The 16,477-nt window shown below is 36.0% G+C and overlaps 1 long non-coding RNA gene across 1 annotated transcript in view; it reads right to left on the bottom strand.

The window, feature by feature from the left end:
- LOC126022866 (uncharacterized) overlaps nt 1-14,778 on the bottom strand; it is a 90,589-nt gene extending 75,811 nt beyond the window's left edge. Inside the window, exons 1-2 of the long non-coding RNA XR_007500277.1 lie at nt 14,550-14,778; nt 2,245-2,549 (exon numbers count right to left, since the gene is read on the bottom strand). This is a non-coding gene — a long non-coding RNA (uncharacterized LOC126022866). The remainder of the gene's footprint in view (nt 1-2,244; nt 2,550-14,549) is intronic.
- Nucleotides 14,779-16,477: the final 1,699 nt, after the last annotated feature.

Below are 16,477 nucleotides of genomic sequence, written 5' to 3'. Positions count from 1 at the left end.
TGCCATCTAGACTAACTTGGAAAACAATAAAGATATTTCTCAAAAAGGTGGAAATTGAGCTCCCATTTGATCCAGCAATAGCACTACTAGAGCTATATGGTAGGAATACAAAAACACAATACAAAACTGCTCACTGTGCTCCTATGTTCATTGCAGAACTATTTACAAAAGCTAGAATACAGAAACAACACAGATTAATCTCACTCATCTGTGGGACTTAAGAAAAATAAAAACAATATGGTAATACTACCCAGAGAAAATAGAGATGAGGGCAAGAAAGACCAGTCCATTATATGAAGCTTACCACAAAGATTGGTGAGTGTAGTTAGAGAAATAACTGTATCAACAACTACCGTGACAATGATAGTTAGAAAGAAAAATAGAATGCCTGTCTCAAAAAAAAAAAAGACAGTGGCTGGGAGAAGAGTGAAATGGGAATATGATGGTGGAAAACTTACACTGGTGAAAGTAGTATACATTCAATGATGGAAATCCAACTGTGAACATTTTTTGACTACAGTGCTTAAATAAAGAAATTACTAAGACTTTCTCTTCCATTTCCTTCTTCAAAGCCAGTATTTCCATGATGATTTTTCCTCAGGTTGATTATCATTTACCTATGTCCAAACAGAATCCCCCACAATTTAATAATTAATTCTTAAAACCCTTCTTCCATACTTAACTTCCAATATAGGAAACTCGAGTAGTCCTCGCCGAGATGATTCATTCTATTTTTTGTTTGTAATCATAGTGCTTAAATAAAGATATTATAAATTTAAAACATATAAAATAAAAATCTTGATGTTGTTTAAAAAAAACCAGATGATTCATTCTAACATTCTATTTTGTTAACTGAATAATAGAGAAATCAGCTCAACAATTAAGTTTGATTGAATAGTATTCAAATTTATAACAATATTACATGTACATACATAAATTCATTTGTTTATTCCTTGATCATAGTGACCTGTTTCTAATCAAAATTTTGAACTGCAAATACCTAGAGTATGTCACTTATGACTTTTTAATTGCTAAATCCATAATTTTATTAGAAGGCCTTTCCAAATTGTTCCAGCAATATTTAAAATTGAACTTATCACCTCTTTGTGTGTTATGTATTTATTTATTTGGCATCTTTTTCACTTTTGCAAGGCATCCATTTTTATAAGGCCTTGAGTTTCTGATTCACTACTTAGAATAGTGCTAAGCATAGGTAATTAGTGATCAGTTTGATAGATAATTATGTCCTACCTCCAGACCAGAAGTTGAAATCACACCCAAACTAGGATCTATTTTACAATCTTCCTGAATTAAGATTTTGAATATATGTAAACTGATCATAAGTAAGAATAAAAGCTGCTATGGTAGATAATTTAGACACGTTTTTCTAGCTAGTGATGTTGGAGAAATAATACAAACATTAAGGTGCTTGCCTTACATTCAGTCCACCCACATTCAAGCTCTAGCACCTCATGTGTTTTTGTGAGCACCCCTAAAAGTGATTCCTGAGCAAAAAGCCAGGGGTAAATCCTGGACATTACTAGTTGCTTTTCAAACATCCCCTCCAAAAAATGAATCTGGACAGAACTTAAGTCCCTTTTCCTATTTATTCCAATGATCAAAACATGACATTTTCCTATGACATTAGTAACTTACATTTCTAACTTGAACTAATTCCTTTTTCAATAGCTTACTTTCAAGGGATTTCATCCTAACATATTTATCTGTGTGAAAACAATAATATTTTAAAAATAATTTTAAATGGTGATTGGAGAGAATGAGTGTAATTAGTGTAGAGTTCCCATACTAAGCCCCCAAGTAAATTAAACGTGTAAACATCTGAACCATAACTAATCTACTTTAAGGAAAGTGTGTGAAAATGTGGTGTGAGATGAAGGCCTTCTCTTTTGATGATTTACTCTTTATGATGCCATCTTTAGATACTATTTATGGCAAAAAAGCTCTTTTAGCATCTTATCTACATAGCATATTTATTTTAGGGTTAAAGCCATTTAAAAAAAAAGTTATACTAATTCATCTCTTATTAACTTTTCTCAAAATGTTTTTAAGAAAAAAACATACCATTCAATAAAAAATAAATACAGACATAATCACATATAAACAAATTAAGATGGGAGAACACATTTAAATGGCATTTATAAATAATAAAGTTCTATTCTAGAATAAAACAATTAAATAATTATTTTTACATAGTTATCAATGCTACATTTTATGGATACTTACCAAACAAACGTTGATGGAACAGAAATTTCCCTGCTATTAGTCCTATGAGAATGGCAAGTAACCATAGAAGCACCTTGAGAATCCTCCAGCCAACTCCTCTAGGGTATTTATTTGTTACAAATGAAAAACAGTTCCCGACAACAATAACATTAGCTTCAGTTTGGCTATGCGAAACTGGGTCTTCTGCAAATATTAAGAAGTTAAAGAAGATCACCAAGTAAGCCACGATCATGCGAGACCAGGGATGCTGGAAATAATAGCGGAAGTCTTTACCCATCCTTCAAAACTTTAATTCCAGAGTTAACCTGTAATAAGAAAAAACACAAAGGTTAAGAGAAAATAAAGATCATCTCGATTTTCGATTTAAATTTGTAATAAGACTCCATAAAGAAGTTTCTGGAAAATATGATATCTGTGACTCCTTAAATATCAGACAAGTCTGAAGTTGTGGAAACTTAATTTCCCCTCTGTGTAATTAATATTTCTCCAATAATCTGGGGTATGGAAAAGAATAAGAATTATAAAGTAAGAAAAAAGTAGTGACATGTGATAAAAAAAAAACCTGAATATAAAGGATATCTCAGGAGAAAAATATAAAATTTTTCTTTTTTAAACACGTCAAAATGTCCCTCTGCCCAAATTCCTTCCTTTAGTTAACACCCCTTAATATTTTCAGATTTTTTATACACTGTGACTAATATATGTATATAAACATTTATTAAAATGTCCACATTATAGAACCAGATAGTGTTGTGGATGAGATACTTGTCTTGCATGTAGTGGATTTAGGTTCAATTCCCAGCACTGGAAAAATAAAAAATAAACACATTTAAATTTTAACTCAGTGTTAAAGAGAGTTAATATTAACACAAAGAGTTAATATTTCTCTATGGTAGATTAGATGCAACTAGAAATAATTAGATAACAGCTTATAGGCAGAGAAGAGAGAATGGAAAAATTCATATACCTAAGTCTGTGGTTTGAAGATTAGTATGATTTTTCTCCAATTTTAGAAGATAAGGAAGCTCAATCTATGTATATACAAAGTCGCAGAGGCAATGCAAATTATACCACAGGGGAATCAGAGTGTTAGAAGCATTTTTAAATATTGATTTCTAGAATCCTCCTCCAAGGATTTGCTCAACTCCTCTTTCTTCTCTCTTCGGAAATAATATGACCAAAAAGAAAGCAAGTCTGCCTGTGTCCATCAGTGCTGTTGACTGGGTGAGAAATTTTAGCTCAGTTTTTGGCAAGCATATTTGATACTCAGAAAAAGCTTAAACTTGGGGCCTGAGCAATAACACAGCCGTAGGGTGTTTGCCTTACACTCAGGTGGCCCAGGATGGACCTGAGTCGATTCCCCGACATCTCATATGGTCCCCAGAACCAGGAGCCATTTCTGAGTGCAAAGCCAGGAGTAATCCCTGAGCATCATCTGATGTGACCCAAAAACCAAAAAAGGAAACACAAACAAGCAAGCGAACAAAAAAGAAAAAGCTTAAGCTTATCTCCTTAAGCTCATAAAATTTGGTGGAAAAATATCATATTTTAGAGTTATTTTCTTTATCAATTTATTCAGAACAGTGAGAAATGAGGGCTCTTGCACTTGATAGCTCCACCATATAGGATTCCAAGCACATATAACATGCATGCCATAGCAACACTTTGAGTATATTCATTATCACCCCCATTCTTCAGTTTATAGGGAAAGGATTGAGTCACACACAGTTTAAGGAACATGCCCCCAAATCACTGAACAGGAGAGTTTGGATCTCTGATCCGAGATCTCAACCACACTGCCTCATAGGCAGTCAGATCAATTCTATGAATTCATTTTTCCTATATTAAGAAGCAGACACAGATGTCATTCCTTCAATGCCTTCTGGGAACATTGTTCCCTAGAAACAATTACATCAACTCTGTGCTATGTATTTCAATAGTTTAGATTAAGTGAATGAATCCTGCATGAAACACAGGAAAAGAAGTATCCATCGAAAAATGATTTTTATTTCACCCCTGGCTAAAATACAAAAATCAAGCCACAAGCCTGAAACCAGTTCAGTTCCACAGATCTGAAAATATACCCCAAGGCTCTTAAACCTAATTCAATATTCAGGGCTGGTGTATGCCAATTAAACCCACAATTTAAATTAATGAAGATTTGCTTTCACTGCTTTAGAAAAAAAACATGTAAAGATGTAATAAGATTAGAAATAAAATTGGAGAAAACAAAGAATCTATGTGCTGGAACTCATAAACCTTCTAGGAAATTTCAAGTCCCTTGTGCTCTTCATTAAGACCGAAATATCTACAGCTTCATATTTAGCTTAGACATGATGACTATCTTATGTTGTTTTTTAATGCAAGGTTTGTAACCCATTCTCGCAGCCAAGACATCTGCGGTCCTCACACAAAAGAGCAAAGAAAGCAATGAGGAACAAAAATGAACATCATGCATTTTCATCAATTTTTGATATGCAAGAATGCCAGAATAAGACCAGGTGTGAATCCAAATTTATATAACATTTTGGAAAATATCCAGAGACCAACCCTACAACAGAATACACAGATATGATCTAAAGGTCAGAGTCTTGAAGCAGAAACAATATATCTAACAGACTAGGATATTATTTAAGCAAGAACACTATCAGTTATAGTAATTCCTTTATCTGTGAGGAATTTTGGTGTCCTTGCCTCACAATATTCTACCAACACCCATCAATAATCAAAGCAGGAAAATTTCGAAGACTGAATGCATATAGCCTTGTTTGATCCTTTTACAAAAGTTGGCATGTTTGCTTTCTTATTGTTCACTTCAGAATCTTGGGCTATTGAGCCATGCAATGATCACATGTCAAAATTAAGATAGAATCATAAAACAATATTTGCAATAGTTTGTCACTCTAGTGTTTATATTTATTTGAGAAACTACATTAAGGGGCCGGGCGGTGGCGCTAAAGGTAAGGTGCCTGCCTTGCCTGCGCTATCCTTGGACGGACCGCGGTTCGATCCCCCGGTGTCCCATATGGTCCCCCAAGCCAGGAGCAACTTCTGAGCGCATAGCCAGGAATAACCCCTGAGCGTTACCGGGTGTGGCCCAAAAACCAAAAAAAAAAAAAAAAAAAAAAAGAGAAACTACATTAATGTGCAACAACAATGTTTTATTTATTATTACAGATCTGAATTCCCAGAGTAATGCTATATAAATGCCACTATCACATCTATGTAATAAGTAAAAGGGACAGTATTGAGAGTAGTTGTTGGGGCCTGGAGAGATAGCACAGCGGCATTTGCCTTGCAAGCAGCCGATCCAGGACCAAAGGTATTTGGTTCAAATCCCGGTGTCTCATAGGGTCCCCCGTGCCTGCCAGGAGCTATTTCTGAGCAGACAGCCAGGAGTAACCACTGAGCACCGCTGAGTGTGGCCCCCCCCCCCCAAAAAAAAAAAAAAGAAGAGAGTAATTGTTATCTGTTTAAGTCAAATATTCAGTAAATGGAAAGCCACCACTTGAGTCCAAATCAATTTATTTCCCTTGATATCTCTGATGTACCATAAAACTGGAAATTTTTCTTTCAATAAAACATTCCCATACCTAGAATTTTTCTCATTTCTACTATTTTTATAGTGGAAATTTCTTATTTTCTACTTATTTTCACTCCGATAGTAGCTGAAGGAGTGGAATCCTGATATTTAAGGTCTTTTAACTTCCTGCTAAATAAAGCACTAAATGTTTGTGCTGATATTTACTCTTGCTTTATATTCCAAAACTGGAACAATATCTTTCAGGGACTCCCAATATCAAAGCTATATAATAAACTGTATAAAATATATGCTTAGTTCTTCTTCCTGACTTCTTACACAGATTTTCCAAAGTCTGCTTAGTCATATTGTCCCTAGTTTCTTAGGTCCATGATGTCCAGGACACCAAAAATTGTTTTAACCTCACTAGGTCATATAAAGTATCTTTATGATAAATATGATTATAAGGAGACTATCATTGATAACCCAGGATTGATCCTGCTTAAACTGATTATGCTACCCAATGAGATAAAGTCTAAAAACTCATTCAATTGTCTCAAATTCAATTATGCAACCATAGATTAGTTTTTATATTAAATAAATGCACTTTTATCTTAGCTTTTACCATATCACAGTCAATTGATCTGTGTATGTGTTTGTCTTCCTTGCTGGGTCCTAAAGCCCTTAAGAAATATGCTCTTCCAAGGCATAGCACAGCCTGGGCTCACAAGGGGTAATTAATAAATATCTAATGAATGAGTTAATTAACTCCAAATGGAGATATCCCTCTCTTTAAGTGTTTCTAAGTCTAACATTTATTGAGCACTTACCAAGCACTGTACAGTGAGTCTTACAAATATTTCACATAAATTACTTAGTGGTCTTATAATCTTATATCATCTATTTCACAAAATGTTAAATAAATCTGAGACCTACAAGTTTAGTGACTTGTACCAAACTATAAAACTAGAATATTTGAGGGCTTACTTCTGGCTCTTTGCTCAAGCATCACTCTTGATAGGTTTAAGGAGACCAGAAGGAATGCTAGGGATCAAATCCTGGTCAGGTGCATACAAGGCAAACACCCAATCTGCTGTATTCTCTCTGGCTTCCTCATATATACTTTTATGCCATTTTTCTATGCCTCTACTAAAATTAACTTTCCTATTTGAGTTTTCTTATCTCTCCCCCACTTTTTCTTTACACTTATCCCTGTTTATAGCTTTTAGAACCGAAAAAAATACTACCTTTCAGTAAACATGTGATATTCCCAATGTTTAATACAAATATTAGTTGCTCTAGATTTGGAAATGATAACAGAAGCCTATAGATTATTAGAAAATACATAAAATTTTAGTTTGTGAGCTTTATTAATAACTTTATACAATTATGTAAAAAAATAAGAGGCTTCCAAAATATTTAAAATAGCAGCTACCTAATAATGCCATTACTTGCAGGAGGGAACTAAACATGTGTTATTTTAGTTCTTGAAAATGTAGTATCCTCCATAAACCATCTGGAAAACTGAAGATTGGAAAATTCTCCATAATGTACCTCAAAAATTGTAGTTAGAAAAGCATAATCAGATAGATTTGGCTACTTCAATAAATGCAATATGAAAAATACTTGAGATACCCTGTAGTCAGTCATATGATTCTATTTATGTTTTAACAAGCTACCAAACCATAGTTATAGTAGACTTTATTCTAGAAAGTTTGTGAATGAATCTTTTACATTATTCATCTGTATTATCCATAATTTTGGAGGGTGTCATGCCCAGTATTGTTTGCAGTGGTGCTCAGGGGACTACACATACTGGAGATGAAAAACTTGGGATTTCTCAAGTAATTTTCTTCTTTGTGTATTTATTGAAATACCTCAATTCATCTAATTGTTCTTTTCTAATTGTTTATTTTATTATTTTCCAGACACATTCTAGAGAATATTATATTTTTAAGAACTAAATTAATACACATTTAATTCCCTCATGCAAGTACTGACATTATTAGCTAGCTATTTTAAATATCTTGGAAGTTTCTTATTTTCATATAATAGCAAAGAAGGAGAGGTTAGTCAAACTTACAGACAGAAGCTTATACATTTTCTAATAATCCCTAGGCTTCTCTTACTGTTTCCAAATTTAAAGCAATTAATATTCCTAAACATTAGAAATACCACATGTTTTACTGAAATCTAGTATTTCATTTAGTTCTAAAGTAGTGATATTTGTAAAGAAAAAAAAAGAAAAGAAAAATGGGAGAGGTAAGGAAAGTCACGAAGGAAAGTTATTTCTAGTAGAGGTACAGAAAACTGGCATAAAAATATATATGACGAGGCCAGAGAGAATATAGCAGATGGCATGTTTGCCTCGCATATGCCTGACCCAGAACCCCTCTTACCTGGCGCCCTGAGCCTAAGGAGTGATACATGCACAACAAATCAGAAGTAAGCCCTAAGCATCAACAAGTTTGGCTCAAAAATATTTTTAAAGGTATTGAGCTGGAGCTATAGCACAGCAGTAGGGCATTTGCTTTGCACACAGCTGAACCAGAACAGACCTTGGTTCAATCCCCTGAGCCAGGGGCTATTTCTGAGCACAGAGCCAGGAGTATACCCTTGAGCATAACAGGGTGTGGCCCAAAAAAGAAAAAGAAAAAAGAAAAGGGTATATATGTTAGGACATGTATAAAGATGAGTCTATTCTGTATGGCTTTAACAGTGCTTAGTGGCATCTTTTGAAAGTTAAGGATAAATTTAATAAATTCGAGGAAAATTACAGGAAAGAAATTTTTTCTATAAGTTATTAAATAGACAATAAGAAATAGGTGGTTTCAGATCAGGAGTAGAATTATGGAAAGATTTATCTGCCATTTTAGAAAGTAATCAATTGTTCTAAGGCATGATGCGAGTGTGGGTATTAATTTAAAGGCAAATCTAACAGTTTTAAAAAATAATTATGTCCTAGACCAAGACAATGTGATACTCCAATAATTATTGGGTAATTTTATTTACCAACATAGCATGACCTCATTAAGTTGTAAGGGTCTTTTTTTTTACAAATAAATGAAAATAAGCAAGTATTTTAATTGTGTATGTTTAAGTTTTCATAGCAAGCATCTGCAACCAGGTGATCATTTTGCAAATTGACAAAGACCATCAAGATTAAATGTACTCCATTCATAGAGTAAAAAATTTTGGAAGTTTATATGAAAGAATTCCTAATAAACTAAAATGCTATACAAAAGACATTACAAGCAGCCAAGAAAACCAGACCCAAAACAGAGTTGTTCTGCTAATCGGCCTTAGAACCTAATAATAACTAGATAACATGAACAGATCCTTTTTATGGTAGAGCATTATTTTAATGATAAAATTAAATAATGTCAAATAAATCATTTTTAGCCTTACTGGTTCTTATTAAAAAATAGCCTAAATCTATAGTCTGACAAAAGCATGGACGTATTATGATTGCTTTGAATCCAATTTTTTTTTCTTCAGGATGGAAGTGCTCAATGGCTATTCTTGGCTATATGCTCAGGAGTGACTGCTCGTGCGTCTCAGGAGCCCACATATAGTGTCAGGAATTTGAACTGGGGTCAGCAGAATACAAGGAAAGCAATTTAACTCATGCACTTTCTTTCCAACCCTGAATCCAATTTCTTGAAAATAATTTTTTAATTTCCTGTACTTTTTGCAGTAGGAAATGTGAAGCGTGCAGCTATATTTTGGGCAACCTTTGGCTACACAATACCAGATATAATTCAAGGCTATTTATTTTCTTCAGTTAGTTGTAGTTTTATAATATATGTACAATTCTCTGCAATTAGTAGCACATCTCAGCAGCTGTACCCAATCCCTAAAACGTAACAATTAAAAGATATATAAATTATTTAATGTTTTTCCTTAAAAGATAAATGATGATAAAAGCCTGTACTTACATCACTCTTAGAGCTTCTAAAGTTCAAAATCATGCCATGAGAGTGTATTCAATGGAGCAAGGAACACGTGTTTCAGAAAGCAGCCTAATGTACTATATGGAATATAATTCAATTCTATTTGTCTCTGCTATTCACTACTTCTGGGCAACCCTACAACAGAATACACAGTCTTGAAGCAGAAACAATATACCCAACAGACTAGGATATTATTTAAGCAAGACCACTATCAGCTATACTAATTTCTTTACCTATGAGTAATTCTGGTGTCCTTGCCTCACAATATTCTACCAACCCCACAGAAAATCAAATCTGGGCAAATCTTGGACTTCTTAGTGATTCCATTTGTTCATCAATAAAATGCAAATGAAAGTATTTTTCTCATAAGTTTTTAATGAAAACTGAAGGAGATTTAACTTATAAAGAGGCTGATCACTTCCACATAATTCCAACTTTGTGGATCACTGTGAAAATACAAATGACAAATGGTGAGGCCCATCAAAATGGGCATTACAGATATTAATTACATACGAGACCAAGTGGTTTTACACACTGTTCTCAGGGTTATAGGATCTCAAAATAAAAGTTCAAGTGAAGGATGATTGCTATGCTTACTTTGCAAATGTTAAAACTGAGTCTCTGAAAGATAATTGTCCAAAGTTTCATATAAAAAGTAAAGTATAAATTTGCTAATTTCACAATATTATATATTATTTATCATTCAATATTTGCTATTTATATATTTGTAGTAAGTATGAGGGATACAAACAAATCCCTTGCTGCCTCGATTATTTCTGTTTGATTGAGAGAAACAGACGTGTTTTTTTTTTTGTTGTTGTTGTTGTTTTTTTTTTTTTGGTTTTTGGGCCACACCCTGTGACGCTCAGGGGTTACTCCTGGCTATGCGCTCAGAAGTTGCTCCTGGCTTCTTGGGGGACCATATGGGACGCTGGGGGATCGAACCGCGGTCCGTCCTAGGCTAGCGCAGGCAAGGCAGGCACCTTACCTCCAGCGCCACCGCCCGGCCCCCGAAACAGACGTTTTTAAAATTGGATCTGAGATGGTATAACAGCTGAAACTAATTTAATCACAGCATTATATCTAGTCCCCTGAGCACCATCAAGAGTGATCCCTGAACACAGAATCAGGAATAAGCCCTGAATATACCAGGTATTGCCACAAAACAAAGAAACCAAAATAAATAAAGTTATAAAAATAATAGTAAGCCAGTATATATACATATCATCTTTACCCAGCCCATTCTGGGCACTTGGGATTTCCAGGTCTTGGTTATTTTGAATGGTGCTACACTAAACAAAGGTTACAAAAGTCTTTTCAAAATATTGTTTTGGAGACCATGGGGGTAGATGTTGAAAAGTGGAATTACAGAGTCTTATAGAAGCTGAATTCGCAGTTTTGGTTTTTAGTTTGGGGGCCAATCCCAGCAGTGTTCATAGCTTTCTCCTGGGTCTGTACTTCAAGATCACACTTGGCTGAGCACCATGCCAGTGATTGAACCTGTGTCAGCTGTGTACTAGGCAAGAACTCTACCCACTCTAGTAGCTTTCTAAATTGTTTAGATATTTTGTTGTTTGTTTGGTTTCCTTTCTTCCTACCTACTTTTGTTGTTGTGTTTTTTTTAAGACTAGGCTGTATTGTTCTCCAAAGACGTTGAGATTTCCTGAGAAGTGAGAGGCAATATGGGAGAGGTTCCTGAGATTCTGGTGAAGAAAAATTGACTGGTGGTTGTATGTATACCTCAAACTATACTGATATTGTAAATCATTGTACAGCTACAAAAATGAGAGAAGGGTTAAAATTAGGCATCGTTTTTTGAAAAGCTTTAAATTGATGAAGAAAATCACATGGGACAATGTAATATATTGAAACTGACAGTCATGCTGGGGTTAAAATATTCCAAAAGGTGCCTTCTGAACAGAGTTGTGAAAGAAAGCACGTAAGTAGACAAGCAAGAAAGCTACAGAAAAGCATGAGCTAAACAAAGAAAACCAGAAGATGCAAAGATCTGTTTTGGGTGCTTGGTTAACCTCACTTAAGAATATCAAGGAAGCAAGTGTAATAGATCGATAGGACCTGGGAGTAGAGTAGAATGAGAAGAGATGAGGTCTGAGAATTAGGATTCAAGTAGACCTTGAAGCCTGAAATGTTCTATGCATACTGGCTTTTAACCTATATGATACTTGATCTTATCTGATATGATAATGATATCACCTGACTTACATAGCAGAACTACTCTATCTGATAGTTAAAAAATGAAGGGTCAGGGAGATATAGTACAACAATCTAAAGCATTTGATTTGCACCCAGGAAGCTCAGATTCAGTTTCCAGTTAAAGTTCACCCAAGCACTGCAGATGTGACACAGACCCTAGATCAGCTGTGGAGGTCTACTAGATGTAGCCCAAACACAAAAAGAAAAAAAAAAAGAATGAAAATATATCATTTTCTAGAGATATCTAAGAGGAAAAAAACCCAAAGATTTACTGAATATAGATTTGACCTGGCAAAATTCAGAATAATAGTGCTATTTTGTGTAATGATAAATGCATTTCTTGAGGTGGATACTACAGGAGCAGATAGTGCCAACATAATAGAGATTTGTTAATGTTTTTTAGTTGTTGGAATCTTTGGAAGCATGTTTAATGAAATAATCAATTAGCACATAGTCCAAAGGATTTTCCAGTCAAGAAATAGACTCAAAATGGTTATAACCTGCCTAAAATCATACAGCTGCCAACTGGCAGAAGCAGACAGAATTACTCTATGTGACCCTGAGTCAATACTCTTTCTCCTGTGTTTTCTACACTGAGAAATGTAAACTACAAAATAAAATTCCAATGGAAAGAAAGTAGGAATACTATTTGACTTGAACTCAAATCTTTGCTGATGGATGAACAAATGAAAGACCGATCAATGGATAGATGATGGATGGATAATCAGAAAAGTCTTGAGTAAGAAAAATACAATGAAGGTTCCCATTCCGATGAAATATATTATAAATAATGGAATAAGAAGAAATAAGCACAAAAGTGGTCTATTTGTCTAAATTAAAGACGGTTCTTAGTGTATTATCTTCAGATGGGAGATGGAAAGGCAAGTAAGAAGTGATAAACAGCATTTTATATAATGCGAGTGCTTAATACATTTAAAAATGCATAAAGCAATAAGAATGAAAGTTGCAACTTTTTATTTTTAGTCCAAGATAATAGACCACACAGCCTTTTAAATAAAAAGAAACCTTTTAAGTCAATCAATGAAACCACTGTAAATGGCTCTGTAGTGATACTTCAGTGGTTTGTGTGATCCCCTAGCCCAGATTAGAGGATCATCTCAACAAATCACTTCCTAGACTTTCTCTTCATATTATCTGAACATTTTAAGTTATTTCTTCTCTTGTTTTGTATTGTGCACTCATTGGAAAACAAACAAAGCTTTAAACCAATTCAAGTTTTTAAAACAGAGAGTTTTAAAATAGGTCTGGGGAAAGATACAATTCAACTTTTCTACTGAAATGGGGAAATGTTTGTGTGTTAGTGTTATAAAATTGAAGAATAGCCAACAATGTATTTCTTTAAGATATTTTGATGTGCTTTTCGGTGATAACTGTGTATGATAATGATTGATCACTACCACTCATATTCTAAACACAATGCCAAATGAAGATAATGAATAAAATAAGTGGATTCATTCTAAAATTATTTTTTATGGGATCAGCAGTTTCAAAAATCAAATTAAAACTAAAAAGTAATGCTACCTTATGACAAGAATCATACGGAGGTGGGATGGAGTGTATAGGGTGGAGAGAAATAACTGAGTCAAAAGTATCCAAATCCTTAATTACCTTTAAACTACAAAGATTGGGAAGAAATCTTAGTGTGACAGCTCTGCCTGACAGACATGCAATACTTAATAACACAAAAAAGCTTTTACAGATATACTTTTCATATTCAATAGATGGATGGGATATTTTTTACAAGTGATTAAATAAAATCTTTCAAGCTTCCTCAAGTCCTACTAATGTCAGATAAGATATTACTAATTGGGATAAAGTGGGGAGGGGTCTTATATTAACTCGTCATCCTTGAACTCAGCCAATATTTTGGTTCGGAAGACACATCCACACATAAATACTAAAATAAGCATGTGCTGTTTACACACACACACACACACACACACACACACACACACACACACACAAATATTGATTCACCACCTGGGTAGACCTTAAAAAAAAAATGACAGCCCTCTATTACCTACCACTTGGGTCACAGACATATGAGGGCCTGTGGCCTTTTAATAGCTAGCCATCTACCAATAGATTTATCCAGTCACTAGCAACTTGATAAACATCCAGCCACTCCAGTTATTTCGTTTTGTGTTTTGGTTCGTCCGTTTTAAAGAAAACCCCCAAGAGCTCCAACCTGTTCATTGAATCAGCAACCCCATAGCTCAATCCTGAGTCGCTGCCAGCCTAGGGGGGGAAGGAAGGAAGGAAATCACTGGAGCGAGGAAAAGTTCAAGGTCTGCTCTAACCAAGGCCCTTGCCCACTTGGAAATGATGACTCCAGCTCTGAGTTTTGGGCGTTTTCACCTAGATCCTTCTACCACCAAGTCTCCTCTATGCCTTCTGCCCAATTTCCCAAAGGGTCCGTGCTCTTGGCCACCCTGCCTGTCACTTTGCCCAGCCTCTGCTGTGCCAGGCTAGGAGAAGGAGGAGGAGGAAGGGCACCCGGGGAATTGGGAGCCTGGGCTCCTCCGCATTCGGGGCTGAGCTGAGCTGAGCTGCGGCGGGGAAGGGGGTGCCAGGGGGGTGCGCCCCTTGGTACTCACCGATGCGGCCCCACGGGGGAGGAGGAGGGCTCCTCCGGGCTTCTGCACCCGGGAGAGTGGGGCGAGCACAGCCCTGGTGGCCTGGCGGGGAAGAGCGAGGAGACGGAGACGAGCTGCCACCCGCCGCGGCTGGCACCAAGCTATAAATACCGGGCTCGGCCCAACCCCAGCCGCCGCCGCCTACGCCGCCCGCCACTCTGCAAAGTCCATGCGGGCTCCGGGTCGGGTCGGAGGCTCGGGAGACCGCGCGAGCTCCAGCTGTGCACGCCCGCGCCTCCCACCGCACCCGCACGCCAGCCGCACGCACCCCGGCCCGGTGCTGGTGCCCGCCTCTGCAGAGCCTTTGCTGCTGCAGGCAGGCACCGGGCGACGTGGGCACCTGGCCTGGAGCGATGGGGGTGCTAGGGATGGAGAGGAACAGCAGGCAGGCCTAATGGGGGGTCGGCTGGCTGGCAGCATCAGTCCCCACACTTTCTGGGGCATAGGTTGATTCCCCTCTAAATGCCACCTTAGGTGGGTAAACTATGATATTTCCAGGTGGCTGAGCCTCTGAGAGCTGCAAACTTTTTTCTTTTTTTTTTAAATGGGGGAAAACAGCTTTCTAAGTTTAATAGCAGGGACCAAGGGTAGATAAGGGTGTTGTTTGTTTGTTTGTTTGTTTTATGCCGGTCACAGGTTTGAAAGGGATGCTCATGATTACAAAACATAGGCTGACAATAAAATAATACCTCTGGCTAGGTTGGTAAGCAGACTGGAATAAAGCTAATATTTAATAAAGGTCTTTTTTGTTTTGTTTGTTTTAATGTTTTTTTTTTATTCTTATGCAGTCTGATGCATCCTTTTTGCTTCAGTCTATTTTGGGGCTTTTTTTTGGTATTTAAATGTTTATTCAATGAATAAACAGAATAAGAATGCAAACTAGTAGCATGTAGAGATAAATAGTTGTTTGGGGCTTTTAAGTTCAGGTGGGGAGAGGCATTTTTCACGGGTGATGAGGTCTTATACTTTGCAGACTGCCTTGTCATACACATACATGGATATCATGCATTCATACGCATGTTTACAAGCATGCATATATACTCTTAGAAATAAATGTGTATTATGTATGTACAAGGAAGCATGTACATAAGCATTTTTAGCCATTTTGCAGCTTGAAATTTTCAGGAGTCTATCATGTAAAGGATTTATTAAGAGCATCATGAAGACCCTGAAATTACATTTGACGAATTCCTGGATGTCTAATGTAACTGCTTTCCCATCCTATTTATCTACAAATTTTGTTCTTTTTGTGCCCAGTAAAAATCGCTCTCTCACTTTACTGATTGTTGATATAGTGCAAGCTACTGTCCAGCATTTGATATTCCAGGGATTACTAGTTTGAAAAGTTTAAATGGAAAAGCGGGGACAATTCATAATATGCCCATGGTAGTAAATTCATGAGAAGAAAACTTGCCCCTGTCTCCAGGACTGTCACAAAAGTCACTCAGGAACGTCTACGGAAATTAATGGGAAATGAACTGCCATACTTTTCACTATTTAAACATCTTTTCAAGCTTCTGTAAATGATTACGTAATATAGCTATAGTCAGTTTGGGATCAACTTCTGGAACTCTTAGTATGATCTCTAGAGTGAATTGTTCACAAGTTTTCTAAAACAGCAAGAAACTAAAGCTGGGAGATTTAGTAATTTTTACTAAGTTTAAAAGGAAACATTTCCATCCAAAACAGGATCATCTCCAAGCAAAGCTATTTTTAATACCCAATTGATCAATTAAGATGACTTAATTCCATACTCTAAATATAACCATAATTTAAGCATCCAAATATAAGCCCAATTCTTTATTGCTTGCCGAAGAGGCAAAAATAAAAATTGTATTGCTCTTCTTATCTTTTTGTTTTTGAAAGGACAATTCTACTGCCATGATTTT

Source organism: Suncus etruscus, chromosome 11 (assembly GCF_024139225.1).
Source record: "Suncus etruscus isolate mSunEtr1 chromosome 11, mSunEtr1.pri.cur, whole genome shotgun sequence".
Lineage (NCBI taxonomy): Eukaryota > Metazoa > Chordata > Mammalia > Eulipotyphla > Soricidae > Suncus > Suncus etruscus.
This window is presented reverse-complemented; position numbering and strand designations above follow the sequence as displayed.